Genomic DNA, 13,587 nt, shown 5'->3' with positions numbered 1-13,587 from the left:
AAATGCATTAGTTTTTTGACGGGACGCCAACGGTCCTACTAAGAAAGCTCTCGCTTTAATAAGCTTAGCCTAGCTCGTAACTTACTTACGGTAAATGAATTACGAAAATTGCGCTGAATAGACAAACAGAGAAAGAAAGACAGACAATGCGCATCCGCATTGTCTGTCTTTCTTCTTCTGTTTGGCTATTCAGCGCAATTTTCGCGCATTGTCTGTCTTTCTTCCTCTGTTTGTCTACTGAGCGCAATTTTCGTAATTCATAATGCACCAACTAGCCCAACAGCAGGTTTTACTGAAGTACAGCCGGTAAAACGCTTGTCTACAACAGCGATTTCAACTTCAACAAGCTACATCCCAAAACTGCCGAAACATACTCGTTCCAAACATGTAGGAGAAAAAAGCGAAGGGCTAGGACTTCAGAATTCCGCAGTAGTTTTATTCAAATCCCGCTCCGGCGGGGCAGGATAGGGCTGAGAGTACGAACGCTGTGTTATAGACAAGCCTTTTACCGGCTTTACTTACGGTAACTTACGGTGCAGCTGTAACTGCGCCTGGCGACCGCCTGAATCGAGCACAGGCGCGCTCACTGGCGCATTACGCAACCATCGCACATGTGTGACGAGCTTCTCTCTCGTTTAATTGCGCCCTGATGCAGCAGGTTCGTTGAACAGCTCCGGTATGTCGTAGTGTATACGGTGTGCACGCTCCCTGCTCTACAGAGAATGGAGCGTGGGAGTTGTGGGACTTGGTGCCAGCCAAGGCCGACACTGGGTTCGGTCGCACTTGAGCGGGATACATGTCCTCTCGGTGCAGTTGCGTCCCCCTGCAGCTGCGAACCGTTCATGTTACGCGGCTCAGTGACCTCGAAACGACGGGAGTGATTTTCTGGAATACATGCCTGACAACTCTGAGCGCAGTATCTTCAAGCTACTCGCAACGATGCCACATCGAGGCGATTAAGCTTCAGTAATGAACAGAGGAACGTTAATGTTCCTCACCAAAACTTAAGGGCCATGAAGACAAACTTTTTGGTTCATTAAAAAGAATGATTTGCCCCGATGACAATGATACCGATATCATTACAAACTTCGCACAAATAATCCAGATATCGAGGAAAGCGTATTAAGCAGTGGCGATTTTTCAGCCACTGTCCGGCGATTTGTCTATGACGTCAAAGGACCTTGCTTGTGTGATTGGAGGACGCCGAACTAACCAATCACCAAGGAACATGATCGGGCGATTGTATAGTGGAGCCTCGAATTTCGTTCGATCGTATCACTTTAATGCTGACGAGCAATTAACACACAGATAAAAAATGAAGGAAGCGCACACTGACGCGTATAGACTTGAAGGTATACGAAGCTGTACGCTGCCGCAACGACCTTTACTCCATCATTATTGTTTTAAGTGTGAGCTTCTTTCTTTTTTTTTTTTGATGTGATAATCATTGGACCCCACCTTGTATGGGCGTATACGCTATGAAGTGTCTTTCTCGTTCCGAGCTAGTGTTGCCGCGATTACGGCAAACGCCGGAGTATTTTTTTTTTTTTTGCCAATCTTGGCCGCTCTTCTTAAGTGGGTATGCTTAGCTTGAAAAATGTGCGCAGGGTACGCTGGGCGGTCGTCGCGAGGCACGTACACACGAGCGCTAGGCCTTTTCTTGGTTTTGCTAAATGCCAGGCGGTCGCCACGAGGCCCGCGCTCACGTGCTCTCGCTCGGCAATTTCTTCGTATTTTTAACTGCGGACACGAAAAATTACGATTTGCTAAACAGCTTCGCTGTTAAAATGTTTTAGTGCTGGCCGACAATATACGTCACTCCTGCCCGTATGCGTCACTAAAGGCCCGTTTACATTGACCCGACGAGGGCGCGTTGAGTCGAAATAAACAGGTTTTTTGGACTCGACAACCCCATGTATAAGCGGACGGGGTGGGTCAGAGAGCCGTCGCGGCGAGTCCAGTCAACTCGGAGGCAGGGGGTGGGTTAGCTCGCTCGTCGGGCTGAGTCGGAGGGCCGCGGGGAGCAGAATACCGTATTTGCGCGGTTCTAACGCGCCCCCAATCGTAGCGGGCGGATAACTTCGCGCAGGAAAATTCTAAAAAAAAAAGTGACACTGACGGTACTGCGCAGATGGAAAGACATGACACCACGTACCTGGAAGAGGGAGATTTTATTTGGCATGCAGCTCTAGAAGCCAAAAATGAATTGCGCTTCACAAGGTTGCTTATCCAGCTGCTGCTGGAAATAAAGTTATAGCGGGGAACACTGAAGTTGCTTGCGATTTCAAGTGCCTTGATCTTCATTATTCTAAGCGTTAGGGGCTAAGCAGAAGGACAAAAAAATGTGCAACAGCTGACCAGGGTAAGCGGCATGCCATTGAGGAATCAGTGCGCCGAAATTCACTCACGTGGTGTTGACGGATTGTTTTTATTGGATTGAGTTGGATTTTGCGGGTACTTCGTGTCCGTTGCGCATGGCAATGCTGCTGGTCGCTTTAAAGCCTATTTCGGTTTTGAGCCCGATTGTAACGCGCACACAAATATTAAGCTACCTTTTAGCAAGAGAGGGCGCGCGTTAGAATCGTGAAAATACGGTAGCCCCTTTTCCGTGAACCCGCCACTCAACTCACCCCGCCCCCGTCGCGTCCATGTACACGGGGCTTAAGGCGCGGCCGGAATTGGAAAGTTATTCGATATTTTTGGCGTTCTTCCACTTAAAAACACATTTTTTGGGGGGGCTGGAATGTGGCTGAGTGAATTACCAAATGATAGTGCTTTCAAAATGAATATACAGTCGAACACGGATATATCGAACACGGGTATATCGAATTATTGTCTATATCGAACTCATAAATTATCCCCTTGAAAATTCTGTGTAAAAGTATAGGAATTCGTACGTTTATATCGAACCGTATTTTTCCCGACATTGCGTATATCGAACGCCGCGCGAGTTGGAAGGTGCTCTTCGGCGGTCGCTGCACTCCCGATTGAGGTTGAGGAGGATGTGGAGGAATGCGCGGGCATGGCGAAGACTGGCTCGCGTAACTAATCCCCCCTACCGGAACGAATTTGCGCTTGCCCAGTCGGGCCCCGCTACCGGCCGCCGTAGCGTTAGCGGACGGAGCCCGGTATGCTAAATCTCTCTATGCACACAAGCCCGAACGCTCCGAAAATATGACAGTGCGAGGTAGGGGTGCCCCGACTGCGCACGTCCTTTTTTTTTTTTTTTCGGCTGCGTACGTTCCCCGGCTTGCCGAAAAAGAGTTTCTTTCTCTCTCTCTGGGTCTGTCTTCCCCCGATGTCGTCTCGGGAAAGGAAAGAGGGAACGAAGGCGCTGGCGGCCTCCTCCTCCTTTTACATTTTGCTGCTGTTGCTGCTGTTTGGCGAGTTGTCCCGCACCTTTCGGAGATCACTGTTTCTCTAGGAGATGACCATCGCGAGCGCTTTGTTGGAGTCCGTTCAGAGAGTCTTGGAATTGTTCCCTTCAAAGTTCTTGTGGTACGTGCGCGCTGTTCTTTTGCGTGCGTGTTGTGCATGGTGTGCGAAGGCGCAGTGTACTGCTGGAATTTTCTAGCTGTGCAGCCTCGAGAAGATCGAGACCAGCGTCTTTAATTTCATTTCCAGGACGAAGAAGCAGGCCAAGATCAGCGATTTTTTTTTTCACGGAAATAAAGTGTCCTGTTGCGTCGTGAGTGCGGAATTAGTTGTCATTCTTGAATGCGACGATCGGTAAGTGATCGTCCGCCATAGGTGAGGTCTCAGAGCCCATATTTCTTATATCGAATTTTTCATATATCGAACTAATTCGCGATCCCCTTGGAGTTCGATATATCCGTGTTCGACTGTAGCTGTATTTTGTCTTCATGGACAATTTAAGCTGGCAGATGTGGTGTATTATTCTGCCCTAAATTTCGCCTACCTGCATGGGCATAAATAGGCTAAAGTTTGTTTGTTGGTTTTGTTTGTTAAAGAAGGGAGCAGTTGAAGTGGGTGAAGTTGCGACGGCGCAGGTATAGGTGAAGGGTGTAAGCGAAGAACAGACGCATCGACACTGCGGACACATCTACAGTTTTAAAAGTGCGTTAGCTATCCTTACTCAACTGTTGCAAAGATGGCGTTTAAACTCTAACCGAACAAAGAGCTTTAGTGAGGCAATTAGCTGAGCGCGTGGCAACAATGCCTACACGACACAGTTAACTGTTAACGACAACCTTTCTCTGGTCATCGAATGCCGGTCTTCCCAACAATCTACAAGTGGTCATCGAATGCCGCGAGCCCCTTGGTTCGCGAAGAACACTGAGCGTGGGGTCTCTCCAAGTCGTCTTGGAAAGCGTACACGCGAGAATTTTGGTCTCTCTGCCTCTGTCGCTGCAATCGCGTAGCGTCATGGAAGCCGTCATTACAACGGGAAGCGTTGCTCGGTTGCTTGGACTGGCTTGCAACATGCCTTCTTGTGGCCCCTGGCAACCGAGGCAAAAAAAAAAATCGACTGTCCCTCCGTCGAAACGACAATGATGGGGGACCGCGAAGCCTTCCAAAATCGAGTCAAGCACCAAACCAACCAACCCAGAAACGAGCGGACCTTATTTATTTCTGATATTTAGTTGATAGTACCGCGAGTCCTAACTTATGTGTATGGTAAGGTGGTGTGATGTGGGTCCGCTGGCTTCTCATACAGGCATTCAATCCCAGACAACACACAATGCCATCAGGACGTCCTCAAAAGGTGCAAACGTCCTCACTGTTGTTGCGATGTCCTCAGGACATCCTCAGTACGTCAGTGCCCCTGATATCCTAGAAACGTTTATTTGAGGACTTTTCCAGGATGTGCTAATTTTGGTCTCTATATGGCTTTCCCTAGCGTTCAACCATCGTCGTCTTTACGCGGAGGGGCGCATTTTCTGTCTAATTTTGCACACCCGCGAACCCCGCTCCAATTTCAAACTGCTCCCACCGTGCCGGAAGGGCGCATTCGGGTAAACGGCGGCTTCGATTGCGATCACAGCAAGGGTTTTAATTTTTTCTTCCCTTCTCCCACGATCATCATCATCGTCTAAGAAAGTTGGCTTTCCTGCAGTGCGTTTTGCGTGCACTACAGATGACATCAGTGAGAGGGTGAGAGCTCGTTCTGCGGAGGTTACCCAAACATATTCCACACAATATGGACCTGTGATCGACATCCTAAGTTGACCCCCATCCCAAATCCAACTCTAGCATCCTGGAAGGCAAGTCTGGCTGACCCCAGCGCTGCGACGCAACTCCTGCTGACGTCTAGAGCGGAGGAAGCCATGGTCACGGCTTCCCAAGACGGCGCTCTGGACTAAGGGTGCTCAGGAAAATAAAGTTTACTTCCTTCCTTCCTTCCTTAAGTTTAACAATAGGAGCAACTTTTTTTTTTCTTGTTCAGGTTGCATGAAGCTTCAAAAAATTGTTCGGCGGAAGTGATACCGCAGTTATAATTTGGGCGGGAAATAAATACACAAGGGAGCACAAGCGTTCTTTTACAAGCAAGACTGTTTAAGATTAAAAATGAAAAAAAAAAAAGAAAGCGTGTTAAAGAAGGCGTGAAAGAGAGGTGAGATAATAGAAACGATAAAACAAAAGGAGCGGGCTCATGTTTCACTAAAGGCAACGGAAACAAGAGGTTCGAACACATGGCGCGCGGGTAGTGCGCATGCGCTAAACTTTACTTGAGCAAACCTCCACTGCATTCATCATGAGAAGAGCGAAAGAGGAGAGGGACGAAACGTGAGGGGAAAGAGAGGCGACGGTGTTACATGGAAAGGGCGACGACATCCTGATCTTTCGACGACATCCTGATTGACAGGCGTCTTCATGACGAGTACAAAGGACGAAAGCAAGAAACACTTGAGGGTGTTTTTTTTTGTTGTTGTTGTTGAGGCGGCAATACGCGAAAAGAAGCGTTTTAACGACAAGAACGACATTAGGTACATATCCTTGTGTTAATATGTGTACAGGTTTCTTCATGACAAGCACCACAAACTGCACTGGCTACCTACGTTTTATTCCGCATGCCCACATGGAGTCAGAAAGCGGTGCATTGACGGCGTTCATGACCAGTCAAACGACAAACGACTACAGAAACCACAAAATCATGTGGTCATCTGAGTTCAATGGAAGAGAGAGAGAGAAACAAACATTTAATATACTGATGAGCGGGAGGAACTTCTTCGGGTCTCCACCCAGTGAGAGGTATTCTTATTCCAAGATGCCAATCCATGCTGTCCGATCATCATCGCGAAAAACGACCTCGCATGACGTGAAGAGTGAGTTCGGAATTCGCGCCGCAGTTGAGCCTGGTGCTTGCTGCGCAGTACTGGTGCTGCTATCCCGTGGCCGCTTGCCTCAACACGCATTGTTGTTATGCAAAGCGGAGTACAGGTGTCGCTAGCTAACAGAGCGCGTTTTTTGAAACGCCGTTTTGCTGCTTGCGGGTGTAGCTGCAGCAGTTTCCTAACAGCCGTCATCCTCTTCACGCATGGAAGAAAGAATGTCTGCACGCAACTAGTGAGAACCACAGATTATATCAACAGGACCAGAAGAAGTAAACAACACACTAAGTGTTCAGCTTGAAGAACTTCATTTTACTATAGTCACGAAAAAAACTTGACAGCCGGTTGTGGTGAGACGAAGGGAAGGGAGAAATTGTCTTTCGCCCGCAAATGGAAAAAAAAGAAGAAAGAGCCGCGAAAGTAGCGTTACTGAACCTAGAATGCATGTCATCTTCTTCACTCCTCGCCATGCTCCAGACTCGGCCACAATGAAATTGCAGTAATTATATTACAGTTATTAAATTACGTTCTGCTGCAATGAGTAATGTAATGAATTACTTTTGAGTGTTGGTAATTTAGTAATGTAATAAATTCCTTCGGGTCAGTAATTTCATGGAAATTAACCTTTACTTCCCCAATTACTTTTGACTGCGATATAGGCTGTCCGCTTGGCATAAAAATTTGACCAAGAAAAGTTCACCAAGAAGAGTTCCAATGCCCAGAGAGTCTCTGGGCATTGGAACTAACGAACGCGAAGGAAACAACACTTCGATGAGAGCTCTGCCTGCTTTCTCGTGCCTTTTCGTTCCCTTTTCATGCGTTTCAAAGTAATTTCAAAGTAATTTCATTACTTTTGAAAACTAATAGTAATTGTAACGTCATTACTTTTGGCCACCTGTAATTTATAGGTTAAGTCTCCTGCCACGCGCGTGGCACGAGCTGCGCCCCCCTGGAAACAGCTGCTGCCACGCAGAAGTGACGTCAAGCTAAAATAATCACGTGACTTGGTGTGACGTCACAAAACAAACGTCATATTTACGTCATTTGACCATGCAACTTTTTTGTGTTAACGACGACGGCAACCGGGTGTTGTGTCCCGATGTTCTCCGCCCGAGGTTCGAATGGCAGGCCTGACGCATCGTTACGTCCTTATCTCCCTGTACAGCGGCTGCCTCGCGGCGCTTTTTTCTTGTTGGGAGGTGTGCTTGTAATTATTTAGATTGGGTATTTTTTGTGAACTTGCTGTTGCACGTCTTGGTAAGCCTAACGCATTGTTTTATGCCCGCTGCTTCGCCCCGCTTTTTACATGCTCCTAGAACTGTACTGTTGTCGTTTAATATTTTGTAAGCTTCACGTTGTTTTGCAGTTAGCGTGCTATCGGCTTTACGCGCCTGCATTTGTTGTCTACTTGTGCCTCGCTTCTTCCATGCCAAGCCTTGTGTTCTGATTCTGGTGGCTCAATTATAAAACGTAGGGATCAGTATTTTCCATCGCGTCGCGCCGTGGCGAGCGGCGTAGTGTCAGCGTGTGCACGAATCGAGTGTCGTCAGGTAGCGCACGGCATCATCGAACGCAATCCGATCTCGCATGTAGCTTCTGCAATTTTTCCCCCGGGGCAGTAGTACTGTCGCCGAGAAATGTATCCTGACTATTCCACAGAAACGATCTGTGCACGTGGCGCTGCAGAATCCGTGCAGGGAGCGCAGTTTCACTTCCGTAGGTGGAGCCCAACTGCCCGTCCAAAGATATATCTATTCAAGATACCACTGAAACCATTCGCACCGGCTGGCTTCTTGTGCAAGGAGGCTCAAGCTCCAACTGTGCAAGCATGGGAGAAGTGCAGCCGATAAGATCGCCGTGTGAGCCAAGTTTGGAACTTCTGCTAATAATCCTTTAAAAGTCTGGTGTGCATAAGGTTAACAAGTTACAATTCAGTCATTGTTCATCTATGCTCAGATTTGTTGCTTAGTGCCATTGTGCTTTCAACTTAGGAGGAAGTCTTAATGAAATGATAGGAAAGGCTTAAAATTACTGCTTGGCTTTTATTTCCCTTTCCTTCGCTTCAGTACCTTTCGCCTCCTCTAACCTGGTTAGGCAACAGAACTTCCTCCTGCATCTGCTTTGAGTATGTATTTTGATAGGCTCGTTCCTTCTTTACTCTTGTGTTTGGCTTGGTTGGAATTGAACATAACCAGCCACAATACTTTCATTCACTCTCAGCAGGATGGGCTAATGATGATGAGAGCTTATCTCGGAGGCTTGCAGTCTATGCACAAATTACAAGTGGCTGTGACATCTATATGCCCATCCCAAGCACTCTGCGGAGTTCAACTTGACACTAATGCTTGTATTCGCAACAGGTGAAGCATGCTTAAGCGTCTACTGTCAAAGCCTTTCACATTCTATTGCTTTTTAACTCCGCACTGTGTAAACTGTTTTGGAAAATTGCTCAAGTGAATTTACTTAGTGGTAAGGGGCATTATAAAATGTCCCACATTTCGTTCACAATGATGCAAGTCTCGTCAGAAGCCAGCTGCTAGAAAACACATTCACGGGTTGTGTGTTGTGTGCCCATTAGCTGTTTTTCTTCCACAAAACGGGCACTTAAACAATCCTTTAAGCCAACAGGCTTAAAAAATAGTTCATCAAGTACAACTTCGGGGTAATGGTTGGTGTCGAGCGTGACACTGCCCACTACCAAGAGTACTTCTTAATACCTTGTGCAAGAACTGGAGCCAAGGCCACGTGCGTGGATGTGAATGCCTGTCGGTGGTTGTGAAAGTTGCAGTACAGCTGGAAAGTGTATGGATCATGGGAGGCTTTAACAATAAAATGACTGCTGAACGTACTTTTGCTCTGGTATCAATGAGCAGCATGTGAGCATTGATAAGTGCTTCACTGTTGACATTTTTGTTACACAAAAGCAGGCCATGGTAAGGCCCCCTGGCAAATATTCATGAAAAACACTGGACCAAAAAGCTGCCAACACATGGAAACCATGTTGATCACGGCACCTTTCCTAATACTTCAGTACCGTTTAACAGCGCTGTGTCCCCCCCCCCCCCCAACTAGTAAACTATCCCAGCGTTGCACCTTAAGCCAGAAATCAAACACTTGCTTGTCAATGACAAGTGATCTGCCAAACTTCCGTGTCTATGCAAAAAGTGAGTAGCTCTGCTTTCTGTGCACTGTTTGTGCTGTGAAGCTCCGTTTCTAAACAAAATGCCAGGGTTCTTCTGGAAGATGCACAGCATTAAAACCTCAACAAAAAAGGAATAAGCAAGTGATACTCTCTTGCACTACATTGAGTCCTGCAGGAAAGCCAAACCAGCAAGTGATCTTTTTCTACAAAGCGCTGCAGACGAGCCAAGAAAAAGATTCCTTTTTGCGGACACCAAAGCTACACTGGAAAGCCAAAATGTGTGGCGTCTGTTACTGCAGATTAGCTGCAAGACAAGCATGTTCACGCAAAGATTTATGAACCAGGCTGGCGGGGTAACAAAATCATTGAATGAGGTTACAACAAAATGTGTTATGAAAAATGATATAATACTGTTTGCTATAAATAGCAATTAAAGGTATAAAATGGTTTTGACACTAGTTAAATGGCCTGTTGGAAATCATTGGCAAAACCTAAAGAACAACATTTCATACAGCTGCAAATGTGAAATAGCAAAGCGTGGTTGGGGCCTGAATTCAGCAGGCATGCTCCAGCTGAGAATGTATAATTGCAGAGCAAAATAATTATAAAGGCCTAGGGTAAAGGTGAGCTTAGTTGAGGTACCACCAAGGTATTTGGTAGAGAGAATAGTTACAAAAATAAAGAAGCAACACGGGGAGCTTTATTTTCCCTGATTTAAGTTTATCAGCACTGAGATTCATGTTCTGCATGTCCCATTGAAGAATGTTACACCTGCATGCACTCGGCACATCACATTTTACGGTATAACACAGTTTACTTCGAACATAGGTAAATAGGAGAATATTGCATAAGTAGTTCATTTATACGGGAAATAGGAACAGCAGGGTTTTTCAAACGAAGCCAGTAAGTGTGCTGAATGAAAGGGACCAATGATGAGTTTATGTTGTTACTAATAACAAATTTCAACGACCTTGTCTGAAACAAACCCCTTTATGGAGGGACTGTGTAATCATAAGATTTTTTTTTTATAAAAGGTTGTAAATGCCCTGTAAATGTATGTCAAAAGGTATTTTAACGCCCTAGTCGCGGCCTGTGAGTTATCGGCGCTTTTTTCTGGTGTTTAGATGATCAAGGGCTGTTGTACGGGATCCACCTTCTCTTCTCACTTTGGTCACCATCTTTCTTAGTCACTGCATTCATGTGCTTGGTCAGGGAGCTAGCAAGCGAGGACGACTGTCGGCACCAACTATCAGCCGAGTTCCTTCAGGCTGGGACAATGGCTGGAGAGGCTAAACAATGTTTTTAAAATCCCTAACTGAGAGCTTTCACTTTTTGTTTTGTTAAAGAACATTTAGGCAACCCTTCAACAACTGTCCAAAATAACAAAAATGAGTATTGTGCCCATTAAATAGTTAATGTACGCACAGTGAACGATGGCATAAAATCTATCAATGCGAACCTACCCTTCGAACCTGCTTAATATTTAGCAGAGACTCACTGCATTCATTAGCTGTTTTATGGCACTGTGGGTGGGCTACTGGTTTCCACCTATGGAGCGTGTGGGCCGCGCTAGTTTCCAGTCGTCATGTCAAATGTTTTTGGAGACTAGCACTACCCTGCAGTGTACGAGCCATGGATTCCTTGGGTTGGCCATGTGAAATTCTAGTGAATCGTTACAAGCCACCAAAGAAAGTGAGCATTTGTTTATCGACCACTGTTTTGTGGCCACGAAAAGTTTCGTTCATTAATTAAAAAGACTAACAAATGACATCAATTTTATTGCAAACTTCAAACAAATAACTGGTATTACAGAAAATGTGTAAAGCAGCTGGAACTCCATAGCCACTTTCCAGCTATTTCTCCATGCCATCAGAGAATCTTGTTTGTGCGACTAACAGATACCGACCTATTCCACTGCAAAGAAACATAACTGGGCGATTGTAGTGAGGCCTCTAGTTCCGTTTGATCATATCACTTGAGTGTTTACGTACAGTTAACATACTGATGACTGTGTTTATAGTGCATGCACACATAACATCAATGTAGTTTGAAATTGGGATCTTTTTCACCATTTCTTTTTGTTAAATTCGCCCCATGACAGCCTTGACGTTTGCCTATCAATTACATTTGCAGCATGCTCGCTGCTTATACCTGTTTACACAAACAATCCGTAGATGCTTTCACGTTCCAGGCACATCTTAAGATTCTCTTTGACGTTGCTTATTGAGCCTGTGCAGAACCCATAGGTTTTCATATGCTGGAGTGCATGTAGGTGTATTAGACATGATGGCCGGCCAAGCGTACACCCTTCCTATTACCGTCTGTACAGCCTCTTCTCTGACCCTATCGTCTGGGTGTGTGTCCTGAATTAACTTCCTTTGCATGAGGGACTCAGTCAAGTCTGGCCAACATAGCGTACACCACGGTACAGTGCGACGTGAAAGTTATACCAGTGCAGTGGCTATGAGATGAAGCGTCTAGCTAGTCTACCTTTTGAAGGTCGCAGGTCCTAAACTGTCGTAGAATCATGTATTCTACTACGAAATCTTCGGTTTCTACTAGGAAATCTTTTTAAGCGCTGAATATCACGCAATTATGATCCTTGTGGCGCATGCTCACAAGGCTTTTTTGCTCATAAAACGTATCGTGGGTGTAAAACAAATTTTAAGCTACAATTTCGCCCACTAGAAAATAAGAACTTCTCGATTTCCGGAAGCTTTCTTTGCTAATATTTCAGAAGAGGAGATCTACTGTAGTGGTACGTACATGGTACATGTGTGGGGACACCAAAGATTACCTTTCCTATTCTTGGCGAAATTGTAATGCGCACATCTACCTAGTAAAAAACGGTTGCCGCCACTACCCTTCGTCCTTGGCACTGTACATTCTGATTATCTTTTGGCGCTGCTAAGTTGTCTTCATTTCGAGAACAAACACCGCGATTTCAGGTCGCCCATTTAAGCATTCTGGACTTGCCGTGGTGCAAACTGTTGATAGCAGATGCCGCCGCGCCGACATGCGTCGGAAGGTTCACAGAATTACGCTCGGACGGTGTCTTTTCTTGTGTGGAACGTAGCTTGTTCGAACGGGGCCAGTCGGCTGTGCGATGTCGTCTCACGTACGCTGAAACTGTACGCAGGTACCATCGGCGTACACCAAGCATAACCAAGCGGTCACAGGTCAACATTACTCGAAAGCGGCTATTTTGCTGCGGTCTGGAAAGGCTGGCTGGGTCCCCACGCAATACATAATCACAAGCAACTTTCTCACGTTTTCAGATAGTGCTTCTAACAATATGAACTCCGGTTTATCTACGTTGTCGGCCCGAGAAAATCGGAGCTTCGTCACGCTTTCGGATACGCGACTCCATGTACGCGATACGGCAGGGCAGTTGGCAGCAGCAGCAGCATCGCCGGCTGCTCCCGCAAGAACAAAAATTGTTTGTTTAGAAAAGTTTTAGCAGTTCAATGGTGCGTTATTTTGTACTGCAAATAAAAAAAAATGTGTATTTCGGACTACACTACACAAAATAATGACAATTATTAATGGTATGACGTCATTGTGACGTCACGCGTGGCAGCAGCCGTTGCCAGGGGGGGGGCGTGGCTGGTGCCACGCGCGTGGCAGAAGACGCTGCCTAATTTATAATGTAATTTAATTACATTTTAGAAAATTCTGGGAAAGTAATAAATAATGTAATTTAATTACTTTTTACAAGTAATTCTGCCATCTCTGCCATGCTCTGGTATCGGCTGCATTATTCCATCCTTGGGGTCCACCCTAGGAGGTCCCGCCACCGGGCATTCATATAGTAACAACGCTGTTGTGTTCGGCCGTGGGGGCGCAGGTCGCGCAAGCAGATAGTTAATCGAACAGGCTAGACTGACGTGGAGCTGACGCACGCCTCTATCTTCGTGTTGATTACCAGTGCAGTTCTTCCCTTGCATATTTCACGGCTATCATAATGAACTCCCTATCTTTGAAGTGCAAAGAGAGCCACAGGGTATGCATGCCGAATGACTCCCAAGAAGGAATAATCCAGAGTTTCAATTTTGGGGCGGTGTCGAAATTCTCCTGGCTGCGGGAGGTGTTGTGGGAGTTCCGGGGGGGGGGGGGGGGTATAAATTCCTGCTGCCAAGTTTACCTCAAGCC

This window comes from Haemaphysalis longicornis, unplaced genomic scaffold (genome assembly GCF_048455015.1).
Source record: "Haemaphysalis longicornis isolate Haplotype H1 unplaced genomic scaffold, Haemaphysalis longicornis Haplotype H1 scaffold_10, whole genome shotgun sequence".
Classification (NCBI taxonomy): Eukaryota; Metazoa; Arthropoda; class Arachnida; order Ixodida; family Ixodidae; genus Haemaphysalis; species Haemaphysalis longicornis.
Note: the sequence above shows the minus strand (reverse complement) of the source record.